The following is a 19,708-nucleotide window of genomic DNA, read 5'->3' as shown; positions in this document are numbered from 1 at the left end:
ACCATCTGTCTACATAACCCTATTTTTAAAATATTAAGTGAGTTAATTTATATAAACTGCTTAGCAGTGCCTAATATGCAGAATATATTTAATAAATAATAGCTAATATTGCTATCATCTTATTATTACTAATTACTATATTCCTATAGCTCTTTATTTTCATTTAACTTATTCTGAAATGCCTTTGATGACATTCACTTATAACACTTTTATCACAGACTATATGTGTGGGAATTTTTAATATTTCATCAGGTTGTGGTATTTTGCTTTTTTAAAAGGGTGTGTTGAGATATGTAGAAAAGACAAATGAGAACATTGAAAAGGTGCATTTTAAGTAGTTTGTTTCTTGACAATACATTCAAAGCACAGGAAAATCTATTCTTTCATAAGCATTCTTTTGAAACTGCTTGTCCAGAGAGACTTCAGGATCATCCATCATTTCCTACTGTTTCTACATCCATCACATCTTTTTCCTCTGCTTTCCATATGACCTCTTTAGCTTTTCTGATTGTAGCAGCAAGCAGAACTAATCATGAATAAATTCAGATTTGGGACAAAGGAGAAGCTCAGTGGCCAGTTTTGACCTTAGGTCTCTGCAGCTCATGGCCCTCAGGGTATTCTTATGTGTCAAGAGAAAGAGCTTATTATATCCCAGCTGTGTACAGGCTAGGGTGAACATTAGAGAGAGCAAGTTAAATGGGCATGATCTGCTAGCTCTGACAGGCATCTTTAGGTGTTGATTATGTAGCATTTATCAAAAGTCTCCTTTGCTGTCTCTGTCAAAACAAACCAAGGGTTCTGCTTTGAAAAACCTTGTGTCTTAATAAGATCAAAAAGAAAATAGCCAGAGTAGATATATACAGGAGACACTGGAGATATATATATATTTATATATATATATATATATATATATATATATATATATTACTATAAGGAAAGTAAACAAATAGAACATGATGCTCTTTCTCTGATGTAACACTATGGCACTGGTGTCACTGAGTTAAAATGTTGACAGTAGAGAGAAATTCATGATAATATGGTGGTAGAAACTATTGCAAAAACATCCCCATTTAACCTTTTATACAGAAGCCCCCTTTTTAGATTTCATTTTCTCTGCAAGTCAGAAAACGTGCATTAAACATATGTAATATTTCCAGAATTGTGCTTTTGGGGAGTGAGGTTCAAAATAAAGTAGAATTCCTCTTCAAAAATCCAGGAATTCTTCACCTTTAGGGACAGGAGACATATGTACTTAAAACAACCAGCAAACAGTCCGAATAAAATATTAAATTCTACATGTTATCAAAGAGACAACAGGGGTAGAATGAGGCTGGAAAAGAAATTAGAGAAAACACAAATAGCTTAAAAATTATGGATTCAATTAAATTGTAACTGAAGTGTTAGTGTCAAATTTAAAACATTGTTTATATAGAATTGTTATCTTTATATTTATTCTTAATTTTTTCTTTAAACTAAAGAACTATGAGATAATACTCAAGATTTGCAAATGTTATTTAAATCCAAAAAACAAAGTCCATTCCCTCATAAAATAATGAAGAAGACAAGAAAAAAAGGTGGGGGGAGCTTTTGCCTAGATTGATGCACTGTCTTATTCTAGGTGACAAAATTATAAAGGCAGTGATTTATTGATGATCTCTGGAAAAACCCCAAATTTAAGGCTCAGGCAGAGGAAGGGAATCCAGAAGACAAGCCAGAGGCAGAGTGTTTGCAATGGTCAGAGGAGAGACGGGAATATAGAGGCCCAAGATACTAATTTTCTACTGCTTTTTTGGAAATTTTGTTGTTGTCGTTGTTGTAAGAGCACTTAACAGAAGATCTACTCTTTTGATAAAACTTTAAGCATTCAAATGCTGTGTAACAAACTACAACAAATTCGGCAGCTTAAAACAACATCCATCACAGTTATATTGATCAGAAGTCCAGTCAGGGACAAGATCTCACAGCCAAAAATCAAAGTATCAGCCAGCTTGATCTATTATCTGGAGACTCTGGGGAAGAATCTGTGTACAAGCCTATTCAAGTTGTTGGCAGAATTCAGTTCTCTATAACTGTAGGCCTGAGGTTCTCATCTTCTTGCTCACCATCATCCAGAGACCAACTTAAGGGTGACCACATTCTTTCACACATGCTCCCCAAATGTCCACATCTTAAGCTTTGGTGAGTTGATTCCTTCTCACACTTTGAATCTCTCTGACTTCCTTTTCTTCAACCAGATGGAGAAAACTCTATTTCAAAGGGCCCACCTGAATAATTTACATATTTTAAGGTCAACTGACTTGAGACTTTAATTACATATGTAAGATCCCTTCACAACAATTCCTAGATTGTTGTTTGATTGAATAGTCAAAGGAAAGGAATCTAGGGGTGGAGACATCTTTAGAATTTTGCCTACCACATCAGTAAATAAAGAAAAAAGATTTTAAGCACAGATAGGGGTAGGGGATTAAGAGAAACAAACTACTAGCTATAAAATAAGCTACAAGGATATATTGTACAACATGGGGAATATAGCCAATATTCATAAAAACTAGATGAATATAACATTTAAAAATTATGAATCACTATATTATACACCAGTAACTTGTATTATACATTATACTTCAATTTTAAAACAGAAAAAATAACAAATGAATAAACAAAGTATAAGTAGCTGTGGCAGGTTAAAGAAGGTCAAGTACTAAGAAAAAGACACTGTATTGTTAATCTGGTGGATCATGTTCACTTTTGAGTAAGCTAATCTGGCAGAGTGATGAGGTTGAATAGATTATCAGAAGAGTGATGAAATTATAAGGAAATGAAAATTGAATAGGTGGTTAAAAGCATAGACACTAAATATAGCATAGTAAAGAAGAAATACAAATTGATTACTAGATACATTTAGAATAACATTGAAGAACCACAAAGATGAATAAAAAAATTTTTAAAGCACTTATAAAAGACAGATTACTAGAGAAAAATGAGAATTAAACTAACAAAAACAAATCAAATTAAAAACTCAATAGCAATAATGAAAACCAGATAGAGGAATATTATTTTCACATTGGTGAAGAAAAAAGCTATCAACCTTATAGTGTGTGCCTTGCAAAGTTGTCTTTCAACAAGGAAAACAAAAACATTTTAACATACATGAAAAGAGATTTTACCATAAATAAGCCTGCATTGAAGGAACTTCTAAAGGATCTGATGAAAATGCTTAACACTGAGGAAAATAAAAGATTAAAATGTAGGCATGTCTAACAAGTACTTTCCATATAAAATAAGAATAATAACAAAATAGTAACAAAAAGTCTAATATATGTAGCTCAAAAAAGGGCAGATACTTAACACAATAAGACATTGTCAAAACTGGGATGATAAAAGTCAAAGAGTTAAGGTTTTTGCATTGGTAAGCAGGTGTTTGAATCATTAACTTTAGACTGTGTTAAATATTCCGGATAAAATATCCACTATAATCAGTAAAAGAAAACTGCTGTAATTTTCTTTAAACTAACAGAAGGAAAAATAGGTGAAAGAAACCAAACATAGCTCAATCAATCCCCACATAAACAAACCAAAAAAACAAGAAAGGAGAAAAGAAGCACCTCAGAGAAAATGAAACAAATATAAAAGGAAAAGTAAATTTATAGAAACAAATCCAGGCAGTACCTGTATTTATTATCCCTGTTGTCAGGTATAAATAAAATCTATACGGCTAGAAGCCCACGCACTGCACATGCTTGTAGTATTTATTGAGGAAACCCCATGGAAATAGAAGCAATAACACATGTGCAAGTACTCTGCTGCCCACTGAATTCTTAGGCAATGAAGAATATTTCATGTTAGCCCTCAGACTCTGGAAGAAGATCCTCAACATGTGAGCTGTTCATTTTTAAAGCATCATTAATCCATGGGAAGGATTAGTCCCTCCCATGGTTAGATCAGCAACCAGGCTACAATAGCAATTTGACAAGGTAGAATCTTGACTCCAGCCCTGCCTTGCAACCTCAGCATTCATGGTAGGTGGGTAGCATTATTTGTCCCTTCTACTTCAAGCCATGTGAGTACAGCCATGCAATATATCAATACAGCAGCAAGATTTGCAGTGTTCTCTTCATGTGATCAGGAGCTGAGGCCCAAACCTGATTATGTACCAGAAATGATTTTCTTAGCCAGCAGGCCATAACTCTTCTCCACAGAGCTTTAAAGGAATATGTGAACTCAGCTTTCGTTTCAGGGGAACAACCTGTAGGAGACCATTCTGGGGAAAGCTAACCTTTACCTTTCAAGAACATATGAACTAAACTTATTAATTAAAATGTATATATTTGGGTTAGACAAAAATATCAGATTTCAGCTATATTCTTTTTATAATACATGCACCCAGAACCCAAAGCTAAGTAAAGATTAAAATTAAAGTAGTTAATAAATATATATCAGGCAACCACTATTGAAATTACTAATGAAAGTTGAGCCAGTTATACTAATATAAGAAAAAATAAACCTAAGCAGGATGGATTTAGTGGTCCACTGGAAAAGGCAACGGCAAACCACTTCAGTATTCTTGCCTTGAGAACCCCATGAACAGTATGAAAAGGCAAAATGATAGGATACTGAAAGAAGAACTCCCCAGGTCAGTAGGTGCCCAATATGCTACTGGAGATCAGTGGAGAAATAACTCCAGAAAGAATGAAGGGATGGAGCCAAAGCAAAAACAATACCCAGTTGTGGATGTGACTGGTAATAGAAGCAAGTTCTGATTCTGTAAAGAGCATATTGCATAGGAACCTGGAATGTTAGGTCCATGAATCAAGGCAAATTGGAACTGGTCAAACAAGAGATGGCAAGAGTGAACATCGACATTCTAGGAATCAGTGAACTAAAATGGACTGGAATGGGTGAATTTAACTCAGATTTTAACTTTAATCTGCTACTGCAGGCAGGAATCCCTCAGAAGAAATGGAGTAGCCATCATGGTCAACAAAAGAGTCTGAAATGCAGTACTTGGATGCAATCTCAAAAACGACAGAATGATCTCTGTTCATTTCCAAGGAAAACCATTCAATATCACAGTAATCCAAGTCTATGCCCCAACCAGTAATGCTGAAGAAGCTGAAGTTGAAAGGTTCTATGAAGACCTACAAGACCTTTTAGAACTAGCACCCAAAAAAGATGTCCTTTTCATTATAGTAAACTGGAATGCAAAAGTAGGAAGTCAAGAAACACCTGGGCTAACAGGCAAATTTGGCCTTGGAATACAGAATGAAGCAGGGCAAAGGCTAATAGAGTTTTGGCAAGAGAATGCACTGGTCATAGCAAACACCCTCTTCCAACAACACAAGAGAAGACTGTACACATGGACATCACCAGATGGTCAACACCGAAATCAGATTGATTATATTCTTTGCAGCCAAAGATGGACAAGCTCTATACAGTCAGCAAAAATAGGACCAGGAGCTGACTGTGGTTCAGATCATGAATTCCTTACTGCCAAATTCAGACTTAAATTGAAGAAAGTGGGGAAAACCACTAGACCATTCAGGTATGGCCTAAATCAAATCCTTAACGATTATAGAGTGGAAGAGAGAAATAGACTTCAGGGACTAGATCTGATAGAGTGCCTAATGAACTATGGAGGGAGGTTCGTGACATTATACAGGAGACGGGGATCAAGACCATCCCCAAGAAAAAGAAATGCAAAAAAGCAAAATGGCTGTCTGGGGAGGCCTTACAAATAGCTGTGAAAAGAAGAGAAGTGAAAAGCAAATGAGAAAAGGAAAGATATAAGCATCTGAATGCAGAGTTCCAAAGAATAGCAAGAAGAGATAAGAAAGCCTTCCTCAGCAGTCAATACAAAGAAATAGAGGAAAACAACAGAGTGGGAAAGACTAGAGATCTCTTCAAGAAAATTAGAGATACCAAGGGAACATTTCATGCAAAGATGGGCTCAATAAGGACAGAAATGGTATGGACCTAACAGAAGCAGAAGATATTAAGAAGAGGTGGCAAGAATACACAGAAGAACTGTATAAAAAAGATCTTCACGACCAAGATAATCATGATGGTGTGATCACTCTCCTGGAGCCAGACATCCTGGAATCTGAAGTTAAGTGGGCCTTAGAAAGCATCACTTTGAACAAAGCTAGTGGAGGTGATGGAATTCCAGTTGCTGCTGCTGCTGCTAAGTCACTTCAGTCGTGTCCGACTCTGTGACCCCATAGACGGCAGCCCACCAGGGTTCCCCATCACTGGGGTTCTCCAGGCAAGAACACTGGAGTGGGTTGCCATTTCCTTCTCCAATGCATGCAAGTAAAAAGTGAAAGTGAAGTTGCTCAGTCGTGCTCGACTCTTAATGACCCCATGGACTACTGCTTACCAGGCTCCTCCATCCATGGATTTTCTAGGCAAGAGCACTGGAGTGGGGTGCCATTGCCTTCCCCGGGAATTCCAGTTGAGCTATTTCAAATCCTGAAAGATCATGCTGTGAAAGTGCTACACTCAATATGTCAGCAAATTTGGAAAACTCAGCAGTGGCCACAGGACTGGAAAAGGTCAATATTCATTCCAGTCCCAAAGAAAGGCAATGCCAAAGAATGCTCAAACTACCACACAATTGCACTCATCTCACATGCTAGTAAAGTAATGCTCAAAATTCTCCAAGTCAGGCTTCAGCAATACGTGAAACGTGAACTTCCAGATGTTCAAGCTGGTTTTAGAAAAGGCAGAGGAACCAGAGATCAAATTGCCAACATCCGCTGGATCATGGGAAAAGCCAAGAGAGTTCCAGAAAAACATCTATTCTTGCTTTATTGACTATGCCAAAGCCTTTGACTGTGTGGATCACAATAAGCTGTGGAAAATTCTGAAAGAGATGGGAATACCAGACCACCTGACCTGCCTCTTTAGAAACCTATATGCAGGTCGGGAAGCAACAGTTAGAACTGGACATGGAACAACAGACTGATACCAAATAGGAAAAGGAATACGTCAAGGCTGTATATTGTCACCCTGCTTATTTAACTTCTATGCAGAGTACATCATGAGAAATGCTGGGCTGGAAGAAGCACAAGCTGGAATCAAGATTGCTGGGAGAAATATCAATAACCTCAGATATGCAGATGACACCACTCTTATGGCAAAAAGTGAAGAGGAACTCAAAAGCCTCTTGATGAAAGTGAAAGTGGAGAGTGAAAAAGTTGGCTTAAAGCTCAACATTCAGAAAACTAAGATTGTGGCATCTGGTCCCATCACTTCATGGGAAATACATGGTGAAACAGTGGAAACAGTGTCAGACTTTATTTTTCTGGGCTCCAAAATCACTGCAGATGGTGATTGCAGCCATGAAATTAAAAGACACTTACTCCTTGGAAGGAAAGTTATGATCAATCTAGATAGCATATTCAAAAGCAGAGACATTACTTTGCCAACAAAGGTCCATCTGGTCAAGGCTATGGTTTTTCCTGTGGTCATGTATAGATGTGAGAGTTGGACTGTGAAGAAAGTTGAGCACCAAAGAACTGATGCTTTTGAACTGTGGTGTTGGAGAAGACTCTTGAGAGTCCCTTGGACTGCAAGGAGATCCATCCAGTCCATTCTAAAGGAGATCAGTCCTGGGTGTTCATTGGAAGGACTTATGCTAAAGCTGAAACTCCAGTACTTTGGCCACATCATGCAAAGAGTTGACTCATTGGAAAAGTCTCTGATGCTGGGAGGGATTGGGAGCAGGAGGAAAAGGGGAAGACAGAGGATGAGATGGCTGGATGGCATCACCGGCACGATTGACATTAGTTTGTGTGAACCCTGGAGTTGGTGACAGACAGAGAGGCCTGGCCTGCTGCAATTCATGGGGTTGCAAAGAGTCGGAAACCACTGAGCAACTGAAATGAACTGAGAGAGTTCCAGAAAAACATCTATTTCTGCTTTATTGACTATGCCAAAGCCTTTGACTGTGTGGATCACAATAAACTGTGGAAAATTCTGAAAGAGATGGGAATACCAGACCATCTAACCTGCCTCTTGAGAAATCTGTATGCAGGATCAGGAAGCAACAGTTAGAACTGGACATGGAACAACAGACTGGTTCCAATTGGAAAAGGAATACGTCAAGGCTGTATATTGTCACCCTGCTTATTTAACTTATATGCAGGGTACATCATGAGAAACTCTGGGCTGGATGAAGCACATTCTAGAATCAAGATTGCCAGGAGAAATATCAATAACCTCAGATATGCAGATGGCACCACCCTTTTGGCAGAAATTGAAGAAGAACTAAAAAGCCTCTTGATGAAAGTGAAAGAGGAGACTGAAAAATTTGTCTTGAAGCTCAACGTTCAGAAAACTAAGATCATGGCATCCAGTCCCATCACTTCATGGCAAATAGATGGGGAAACAGTGGTAATAATGGCTGACTTTATTTTTGGGGCTCCAAAATCACTGCAGATGTTGACTGCAGCCATGAAATTAAAAGACGCTTACTCCTTGAAAAGAAAGTTATGACCAACTTAGACAGCATATTAAAAAGCAGAGACATTTCTTTGTCCACAAAGGTCTTTCTAGTCAAGGCTATGGTTTTTCCAGTAGTCATGTATGAATGTGAGAGTTGGACTATAAAGAAAGGTGAGCACTGAAGAACTGATGCTTTTGAACTGTGGTGTTGGAGAAGACTCTTGAGAGTCCTTTGGACAGCAAGGAGTTCCAACCAGTTCATCCTAAAGGAGATCAGTCCTGGGTGTTCATTGGAAGGACTGATATTGAAGCTGAAACTCCAATACTTTGACCGCCTGATGAGAAGAGCCTACTCACTTGAAAAGACCCTGATGCTGGGAAAGATTGAGGGCAGGAGGAGAAGGGGACGACAGAGAATGAGATGGCTGCATAGCATCACCGACTCAATGGACATGGGTTTGGGTGGACTCTGGGAGTTGGTGATGGACAGGGAGGCCTGGCATGTTACAGTTCATGGGGTCGCAAAGAATCGGACGTGACAGAGCAACTGAATTGAATTGAACTGAACTGAAATACATATTTATATGAAGAAAAGCGTCAGTTCTCTAAGAAGATGCTGTGCTGTGCTGTGCCTTGTCACTCAGTTGTGTCCAACTCTGTGTGACTCCATGGACTGTAGCCCGCCAGGCTCTTCTGTCCATGGGATTCTCCAGGCAAGAATACTGGAGTGGGTTGCCATGCCCTCCTCCGGGGATCATCCTAACCCAGGGATCGAACTCAGGTCTCCCACATTGCAGGTGGATTCTTTACCAGCTGTGCTACCAGGGAAGCCCCCTCTAAGAAGATATTTAAATGCTAATTCCTGTACATGGTAATACATTCTTACAATGTGTAAACTAAAAGTGTCCATAACTACAGGTTGAAGTAGACAAACTCAACAACATAGAAGGTTTCAACATAACTCTGTTTCCGTCAAGTCAAGCAGACAAAATAATAAGATACAGAAAATCTGAACTACAAAATGTGAACATACTTTACACAATGGTCATAAGCAGAACTCTACGGGAACAAATGGAGAATAATTTAGGCATATATTATACATTTAGAAAATTGGATGCATAATCCATAAAGCAAGGCCCAGAAAATGCCAAAGAAGCAGTATGATACAAACTACCTTAAGAAACTCATTGATCAAAGGAGAAATAATAGAGTTTTTTTTTAATTGGAACTAACCAATAATAAAGTGCTGTATATTAAACACACTGTAGACCATGAAAATTTTTAAAAATATCAGATATCTAAGGCTTAAATAAAATTGTACAAGCATTAAAATATGGGCGAATTCCTTTATTATCTATAAAATGGTTTTTTTAAATGCCTTACGGTGATCCAAAATTTAGAAACAATAAGGAAAATTGTTGATAAATGTTATGACATTAAAAATGTTGCTGTTGAGGTGTTAAGTCATATCTGACTCTCTGTGACCCCATGAACTATAGTCCGGCAGGCTCTTCTGATCATGGGATTCTCCAGGCAAGAACACTGCAGTGGGTTGTCATTTCCTTCTCTTCCGAGGATCTTCCTTACCCAGGGATCGAACCCACGTCTCCTGCATTGCAGGCAGATTCTTTTCCACTGAGCCTCCAGGGAAGCTCATTAAAAATGTGTATGGTATAAATAAAGAAGAAGGGGAATTCCCTAGTGGTTCAATGCTTAGGACTCCATGCTTCCATTGCAAAGGGCATGGTGTCAATCCCTGGTGGAGGAACTAAGATCCTGAAAGTTGTGTGCATGACAAAAAAATAAAATACAAAGAAGGAAGAAAGGATAGAAGGAAGTGACAGAGGGAGGGATAAGAACAAATGACAAAGCTGGATGAAATATTTCATCTTGTATCACATATAGAGGGGAAACATTGTTATTATATAAAGAACCTCTAAAAAAGAAAAAGTCCCAACACTTTAAAGAAGAAAAAAATAGACAAGTGCTATGGGAAGCAGTCCACAGGAAAAGAACCAACAATGGCCCTTAATTATCTGAGGTGATCAGATGTATAATAGAAATACAAATTGTAACTGCACTGAGGTATGATTTCTAACCTTGACAAAAACAGAAAACTTTGACAACATACTCCGTTGTTAAGGTTGTGAGAAACAATCACTTTTGTACGTTGCTAGTGAAGCTAGTGAAGCTACTGAGCTAGTCGCTCAGTTCTGTCCGACTCTTTGCAACCCCATGAACCATACTGTATATGGAATTCTCCAGGCCAGAATACTGGAGTGGGTAGCCTTCCCCTTCTCCAGAGGATCTTCCCAACCCAGGGATCGAACCCAGGTCTCCCACACTGCAGGTAGATTCTTTACCAACTGAGCTATCAGGGAAGCCCTCATACATTGCTAATGGAAAAGCAAAACTGTACTGGCTCTAAGAATTTGAATTAGCAAAATTACACATGCATTTTCTCTGAGACCCAGAAATCCCACTTCTAGGAATCTATTTCCAAGGTACACTCAGAAACATGCATAAAGCTGCTTCTCCACTAATTGCAAAAGCAAAACAGTTGCAAAAAAGAAAAATAATGAAAGAAATACCTTACAGTTTTTGGGGAACCTTTTGGGTAACAAGTGTGGGAATTTATATGCACACTCAAACACATGAACATACATGGTTGCTAATATTTTCCAAAAGACAATAGAAGGATAAACCAAAATAGTAAATTTGGGAAAGAAGACAAAAGAGAGGTAGTGGGAAGAACAAAGATAAAAACTAGGTATTTTTCAATGTGACTTGTGTTATAGTTTTGACCTTAGCACCATCTTCATTTTTCTATACATGTGAAAAATAACATTAAATAAAACAGAAAAAAGTGAAGCAATCCCTAACATAACAAATAAATTGAAACTCACTATTATTAATTTGCCACCAAAGTCCGTCTAGTCAAAGCTATGGTTTTTCCAGTAGTCATGTATGGCTGTGAGAGTTAGACTATAAAGAAAACTGAGTGCTGAAAAATTGATACTTTTGAACTGTGGTGTTGGAGAAGACTCTTGAGAGTCCCTTGGACAGCAAGGACATCCAACCAGTCCATCCTAAAGGAAATCAATCTTGAATATTTATTGGAAGGACTGAATGCTAAAGCTGAAACCCCAATACTTTGGCCACCTGATGCAAAGAACTGACTCTCTAGAAAAGACCTTGGTGCTGGGAAAGATTGAAGGTGCGAGGAGAAGGGGATGACAGAGGAGGAAATGGCTGGATGGCATCACTGACTGGATGAACATGAGTTTGAGCAAGCTCTGGGAGTTGGTGATGGACAGGGAAGCCTGGCATGCCGCAGACCATGGGGTCGCAAAGAGTTGGACTCAACTGAGTGACTGAACTGACTGACTGATTATTACTTTATATCAAATTTGTGGCCTAATGGCAAAGATATTTACCTCAAACATTTAAAAATAGAATGTTGACTTTATATACCTAAGCATATAAAAATGAAAATCACAGAATCTTAGGTTGTGCTATTGGGATCATTCTAAAACTCTTGTAAAGATATATACATACTTCACCATATACAGAGTAGAGTAAACCATATATGCAATTACACTTATATCACTAAGAACCAAGATCTTCAGCATAAAAGACAACATCAAGATACAAATCAAACATGAAACAGAATCCTATAATGTCCATTTTTTAAATATAAATTTATTTTAATTGGAGGCTAATTACTTTACAATATGGTATTGATTTTGCCATACACCAACATGAATCCACCACAGGTGTACACGTGTTCCCCATCCTGAACCCCCCTCCCACCTTCCTCCCCATACCATCCCTCTGGGTCATCCCAGTGCACCAGCCCCGAGCATCCTGTATCATGCATCAAACCTGGATCGTTTCACATATGATAGTATACGTGTTTCAATGCCATTCTCCCAAATCATCCCACCCTCTCGCTCTCCCACAGAGTCCAAAAGACTACTCTATACATCTGTGTCTCTTTTGCTGTCTCGCATACAGGGTTATCATTACCATCATTCTAAATTCCATATATATGCGTTAGTATACTGTATTGGTGTTTTTCTTTCTGGCTTACTTCACTCTGTATAATAGGCTCCAGTTTCATCCACCTCATTAGAACTGATTCAAATGTATTCATTTTAATGGCTGAGTAATACTCCATTGTGTATATGTACCACAGCTTTCTTATCCATTCGTCTGCTGATGGACATCTAGGTTGCTTCCATGTCCTGGCTATTATAAACAGTGATGCGATGAACATTGGGGTACATGTGTCTCTTTCAATTCTGGTTTCCTCAGTGTGTATGCCCAGCAGTGGGATTGCTGGGTCATATGACAGTTTTATTTCCAGTATTTTAAGGAATCTCCACACTGTTCTCCATAGTGGCTGTACTAGTTTGCATTCCCACCAACAGTGTAAGAGGGTTCCCTTTTCTCCACACCTTCTCCAGCATTTATTGCTTGTAGACTTTTGGATAGCAGCCATTCTGACTGGCAAGGGGGGCGGTCCTCTACTATAATGTCCATTTAAATGTGGGAAATTAGTAATATGAAGTTAGAATGTATAGATTTACTTACTTTTGTAGAAATGTTCTTTTCTGTCAACTTTATATTTCCATTTTTTGTTTAAGAGCTTGGTAGGGAACAGCTTGAGACCAGTCAGTTATCATATTCAGCACGGAAATGCTGAATAGGCACAGAAGGCGCTGCCTGCCCTCAGGCTAATCTGCAACCTTGACTTTAGTAGCAGTAAACTCTGGAACTCAATAGGTCCATTCACCTTCAAGTTCCTCCTCAGTCACAGCCTTTCCAGCAGCGGCCCACTCTTTGTTTTCAATCTTCTCAGGATCTCTGTGGAAGTAGAGGTTAGGCGCAACCTCCTGTGAGTTCACACAGGGAAACGTGCTGTGCATGCGCAGAATCTCCGGGTCCAGCAGCCACTGCGTCAGCCCCAACTGAAGATGTTCCCTTGTCGCTGAATGGGGCGGCAATGTCTACATAGCCTAGAGGAGAATCTGTGTTACACAGAACAATAGTAGACAAGTTAACTTAAGACGCCTCTGGGAGAGGCAGATGGTCAGTCCTGGGATCTGTAACCACGAGAAGTCGAGGCTCCTGGAAAGCTGCCTGGATCTGGTTAGTGAAGTTTCCAGAACTGAAGTGGCCAGCAATAGAGGTGGCCTGAGTATCAGCTACAGATTTCAGTGCGTCCCACTGGCCAGTATTCCTGAAGGAGAAGATGCCAATATCAGATGGATTTTCAGTGGCAACCATGGCATGAGCTGCTGGCAGAAACTTCTCCCAGGGTCTTTCACACTTAAGATGTAGATGCTACCACTTTCCTTTTTGTAGATATAATGTTCCATTTGAAAGTCAAGGTTAGTGCCACCTGAGTAGGTTCCTGTGGCAAGGAATTTAGGTACAGCCTCCTCCTTCTTGTGCACTACCGCCAGGCAAGGGCTTCAAACATTGTGAATGCTCGCCTTTCTGACAGAAACTGAAGATGATACCGTTTGGACTCCTCTTTGCATAGTGTGGAAAGGTAGAATTTATTTTTCTCCTTGTAAGATAAACAAAATACATGTGTTTTTAAATCTCCACTGAAATGCCCTAAAAGCTGTGACAATCCAGTAGAAAATGCAAATCTACCACCAAGATATAGTTTCCAAATATTATTTTCCACTTATAAAAATTACCAGGGTTTTTTAAAATATATGTTATCAGAAATATTCAAGGTGAGCCTGATCATCTTGTCACTTCTGAAATCCTGTACCTAGACTTCCTCATAGACCATGAAAAGACACAAGAGACAACTTGAAGGGATTCTCATTAGCCAAACATAGGACCATTTGAGCTTCAAATAGAATGAATATTGAAATACAGCAAATCTAATGAGTTGGCTAAAAAATGTGTTCAGGCTTTTCCAAATGATGGTATGAGAAAACCCAAATGAACTTTTTCGCCAACCCAGCGTTAAAATTGATAATTATACTTAATATCCTACTTATTCTTAATCCCTCATTTTTCATCTGTTGAGATCCTACTTAGGCAACCAGCTCATTATTCAAGGAAATTCATACATAAGGTAAAATAATCAATAGGAATTGCATAGCAGTACTTATAAAATATTCACACTGAAGCAATTGGACATCTAGATTTAACTGTTATGTGAAATTTTGAAAACGGGGGGATAAATGAGAATTTCAAAATCAATATAAACAGAATAGTATATGAACAATAGGATAAACCAAATATAGAAGTTAGGAGATAATAAATGTAAGATCTGGAAATTTTTGCAATTCAAGACAAATGAAAAATAAAGAGAATCAGCAAGACAAAAGTTGATTATTTTAAAAAGATAACACACAAATGTTGGCAAATTTAAGAAGAATAGCAGTACATATAAACAATATGAGGGAAGAAAAAGGAGAAAAGACATAAGTAGAGATAATACTCAGATTACCTAGAGAGAACAAGAAAAACTTTATGATAAGAACCTTGAATATTTAGACAAAATATTCAATTTACTAGAAACTGAGTTTTAATAATTGACTCAAAAACATTGTCTTTTAACAAATACATTGAACCAGTATTTTAAAATGTAAAATAACAAATACCAGGCCTAAGGTTTTCAGGAAAATTCTGTCAATTACAAAGAGAAGATAAATATAATCTTAAAAACACATTTCCAGAGAAGAGAGAGGAAAAAAAAATTACTCCACAATTCACTTAATGATGCAAATATAACCTCAACATCAAAATCCAACCATAGCAGGCTAACAAAAAGAAATTAGACACAAAAGCACTTACTAACATAAAGATCTTAGATAAAATGTTAACAAATTTATCCCAGCAGTATGTAAGAAGCATAATCTTGGACTCTTTTGTTGACTATTTGCTCCATTTCTTCTAAGGGATTCTTGCCCACAGTAGTAGATATAACGGTCATCTGAGTTAAATTCACCCATTCCAGTCCATTTTAGTTCGCTGATTCCTAAAATGTCTATGTTCACTCTTGCCATCTCCTGTTAGACCACTTCCAATTTGCCTTGATTCATGGACCTAACATTCCAGGTTCCTATGCAATATTGCTCTTTACAGCATCGGACTTTATTTCTATCACCTGTCACATCCAGAATTGGATGTTATTTTTGCTTTGGCTCCATCTCTTCATTCTTTCTGGTATTATTTCTGCACTGATCTCCAGTAGCATATTGGGTACCTACTGACCTGGAGAGTTCATCTTTTAGTGTCCTATCTTTTTGCCTTTTCATACTGCTCATGGGATTCTCAAGGCAAGAATACTGAAGTGGTTTGCCATTCCCTTCTCCAGTGGACCACGTTTTGTCAGAACTCTCCTCCATGACCTGTCTGTCTTGGGTGGCCCTACACGGCATGGCTCATAGTTTCATTGAATTAGATAAGGCTGTGGTCCAGGTGATCAGATTGGTTAGTTTTCTGTGATTATGGTTTTCATTCTGTCTTCCCTCTGATGGAGGAGAATAAGAGGCTTCCTGATGGGAGAGACTGACTGAAGGGGAAATTGGTCTTGTTCTGATGGGCAGGGCCATGCTCAGTAAATCTTTAATCCAATTTTCTGTTGATGGACTCATTTGAAAAGACCCTGATGCTGAGAAAGATTGAAGGAGGGAGGAGAAGCATATGACAGAGGATGAGATTGTTGGATGGCATCACTGACTCAAAGAACATGAGTTTGAGTAAACTCTGGGAGGTGGTGTTGGACAGCGAGGCCTGGTGTGCTACAGTCCATGGGGTCACAAACAGTCAGAAACAACTGAGCGACTAAACTGAACTAAATAAGCATAATACATCGTGACCAGTGGGCTGTTTAGAACTTTTCAAGATCGAGTTGTGTTTGCCTAACAGTACACTTAACTGTCATGTTGAGAAAAGACTGACATGTGAGAAGAGGCAGAAGGTGGGAAATAGTTAGGAGCAGTGTTGCCAGATAAAATTTTGATTGGCTAAATCTGGCAACTCTAGCTAAGAGGTTATTGAAGTAATTGAAATGAGATATGTTGTTGGCTTGTACCAGGATGGTGGCAAGGCAGATGGTGTGCAGTGATCAGATTCTGGAAAAATTTTAATGTCAAATTCAATAGGCTTTGATAGACTGGATATGGATTATTTTCCATCTTTCTATCATCACTTGCCCAGCACCGTGCTAGGCCATTATCGTCCTTTACTGCAGTTCTGAAACAGCCTCCTAATTGCTCTGTTGCCCCAGTCCTGTCTTTCTACAGTTCCAATTTCCAATTTAAATAGTATTTTGAAAAATAGAAATATGATTATTCACTAAGTCCCTTCAATGACTAACTTTTGCCTTTTGGATGTCTGACTCCTAGAAATCAATAACTATCACTCCAAAAGGCTATCACTTCCACTATGCAATCTCCACCTTCTGTCTGACTGAGTCCTATTCATTCATTCTCCAGTTCTTAACCTAAATGCGGCATTCTCAAGAAGACCATCACACAGAAAGGTTTTGTTCCATTACCATTGGTTCCCATAGAATTCTGGTTTCTCCTACCTTCAGGATGAATGCTACCATTCATCAAGCTACATTATAATATTTATTTAACTGGATGTTTTATCAACTGTTTTGTAATTTGGAGAGGAGGGAATTATAAGTATTTTACTTTTTATCATATCCTTAGAACTTGAAGAATGTTTGACACAGAATACATAGTAAATAAATATTTCAGATGAATTGTTAATAAATTAGCTAATTAAGTATTTGCATTTCATATTTGCACAAGGATTATTGAGATCTCCAAGAAAACAAATGGTATGCTTCATAACAGCACACCAAATGGTGTTCATTATTATATTTGCTAAAAATAACTTCATAGAATGAGTTTTTCTTTTACTTAAAGCATAAATATATATATATATATACATATACATATATGTCTTGCTGTTGTTAAGTTGTGTTTGATTCTTTATGACCCCATAGATTGTAGTCCACCAAGTTCCTCTGTCCATGGGATTTCCCAGGCAAGACCCATGTCTCCAGCATTGGCAGGCAGATTCTTTACCACTGAGCCACCAGGAAAGCCCAAATATATGTATATTTATATATATATATATATACACACACACATATATATATACACACACATATATATATTATATATATATATACACATCAGTTCAGTTCAGTCGCTCAGTCGTGTCCAACTCTTTGCGACCCCGTGAATTGCAGTACGCCAGGCCTCCGTGTCCATCATCAGCTCCCGGAGTTCACTCAAACTCATGTCCGTCAAGTCAGTGACGCCATCCAGCCATCTCATCCTCTGTGGTCCCCTTCTCCTCCTGCCCCCAATCCCTCCCAGCATCAGAGTCTTTTCCAATGAGTCAACTCTTCGCATGAGGTGGCCAAAGTACTGGAGTTTCAGCTTGAGCATCATTCCTTCCAAAGAACACCCAGGACTGATCTCTTTTAGAATTGACGGGTTGGGTCTTCTTGCAGTCCAAGGGACTCTCAAGAGTCTTCTCCAACACCACAGTTCAAAAGCATCAATTCTTCGGCGCTCACCTTTCTTCACAGTCCAACTCTCATATCCATACATGACTACTGGAAAAACCATAGCCTTCATTAGACAGACCTTTGTTGGCAAAGTAATGTCTCTGCTTTTGAATATGCTATCTAGGTTGGTCATAACTTTCCTTCCAAGGAGTAAGCGTCTTTTAATTTCATGGCTGCAATCAACATCTGCAGTGATTTTGGAGCCCAAAAAAGTAAAGTCTGACAGTTTCCACTGTTTCACCATGTATTTCCCATGAAGTGATGGGACCATATGCCATGATCTTCATTTTCTGAATGTTGAGCTTTAAACCAACTTTTTCACTCTCCACTTTCACTTTTATCAAGAGGCTTTTTAATTCCTCTTCACTTTCTGCCATAAGGTTGGTGTCATCTGCATATCTGATACTTCTCCCAGCAATCTTGATTCCAGCTTGTGCTTCTTCCAGCCCAGCATTTCTCATGATGTACTCTGCATAGAAGTTAAATAAGCAGGGTGACAATATACAGCCTTGACGTATTCCTTTTCCTATCTGGTATCAGTCTGTTGTTCCATGTCCAGTTCTAACTGTTGCTTCCTGACCTGCATATAGGTTTCTCAAGAGGCTGGTCAGGTGGTCTGGTATGCCCATCTCTTTCAGAATTTTCCACAGTTTATTGTGATCCACACAGTCAAAGGCTTTGGCATAGTCAATAAAGCAGAAATAGATGTTTTCCTGGAACTCTCTTCCTTTTTCCATGATCCAGAGGATGTTGGCCATTTGATCTCTGGTTCCTCTGCCTTTTCTAAAACCAGCTTGAACATCTGGAAGTTCACCATTCACTTATTGCTGAAGCCTGGCTTGGAGAATTTTGAGCATTACTTTACTAGTGTGTGAGATGAGTGCAATTGTGCGGTAGTTTGAGCATTCTTTGGCATTGCCTTTCTTTGGGATTGGAATAAAAACTGACCTTTTCCAGTCCTCTGGACACTGCTGAGTTTTCCAAATTTGCTGGCATATTGAGTGCAGCCCTTTCACAGCATCATCTTTCAGGACTTGAAATAGCTCCACTGGAATTCCATCACCTCCACTAGCTTTGTTCGTAGTGATTTCTAAGGCCCATTTGACTTCACATTCCAGGATGTCTGGCTCTAGGTCAGTGATCACACCATCATGATTATCTGGGTCATGAAGATCTTTTTTGTACAGTTCTTCTGTGTATTCTTGCCGCCTCTTCTTAATATCTTCTGCTTCTGTTAGGTCCATACCATTTCTGTCCTTATTAAGCCCATCTTTGCATGAAATGTTCCCTTCGTATCTCTAATTTTCTTGAAGAGATCTCTAGTCTTTCCCACTCTGTTATTTTCCTCTATTTCTTTGCATTGATTGCTGAGGAAGGCTTTCTTATCTCTCCTTGCTATTCTTTGGAACTCTGCATTCAGATGCTTATATCTTTCCTTTTCTCATTTGCTTTTCACTTCTCTTCTTTTCACAGCTATTTGTAAGGCCTCCCCAGACAGCCATTTTGCTTTTTTGTATTTGTTTTCCATGGGGATGGTCTTGATCCCTGTCTCCAGTAGAATGTCACGAACCTCCGTCCATAGTTCATCAGGCACTCTATCTATCAGATCTAGTCCCTTAAATCTACTTCTCACTTCCACTGTATAATCATAAGGGATTTGATTTAGGTCATACCTGAATGGTCTGGTGGTTTTCCCCA

The 19,708-nt window shown here is 38.6% G+C and overlaps 1 pseudogene; it reads right to left on the bottom strand.

The window, feature by feature from the left end:
- Positions 1-13,119: 13,119 nt before the first annotated feature.
- Positions 13,120-19,708, bottom strand: part of LOC129640171 (40S ribosomal protein SA-like) — a 54,551-nt pseudogene continuing 47,962 nt past the window's right edge.

This window comes from Bubalus kerabau, chromosome X (genome assembly GCF_029407905.1).
Source record: "Bubalus kerabau isolate K-KA32 ecotype Philippines breed swamp buffalo chromosome X, PCC_UOA_SB_1v2, whole genome shotgun sequence".
Taxonomy (NCBI): domain Eukaryota; kingdom Metazoa; phylum Chordata; class Mammalia; order Artiodactyla; family Bovidae; genus Bubalus; species Bubalus kerabau.
Note: the sequence above shows the minus strand (reverse complement) of the source record. Positions and strands in the feature narration are given on the sequence as shown.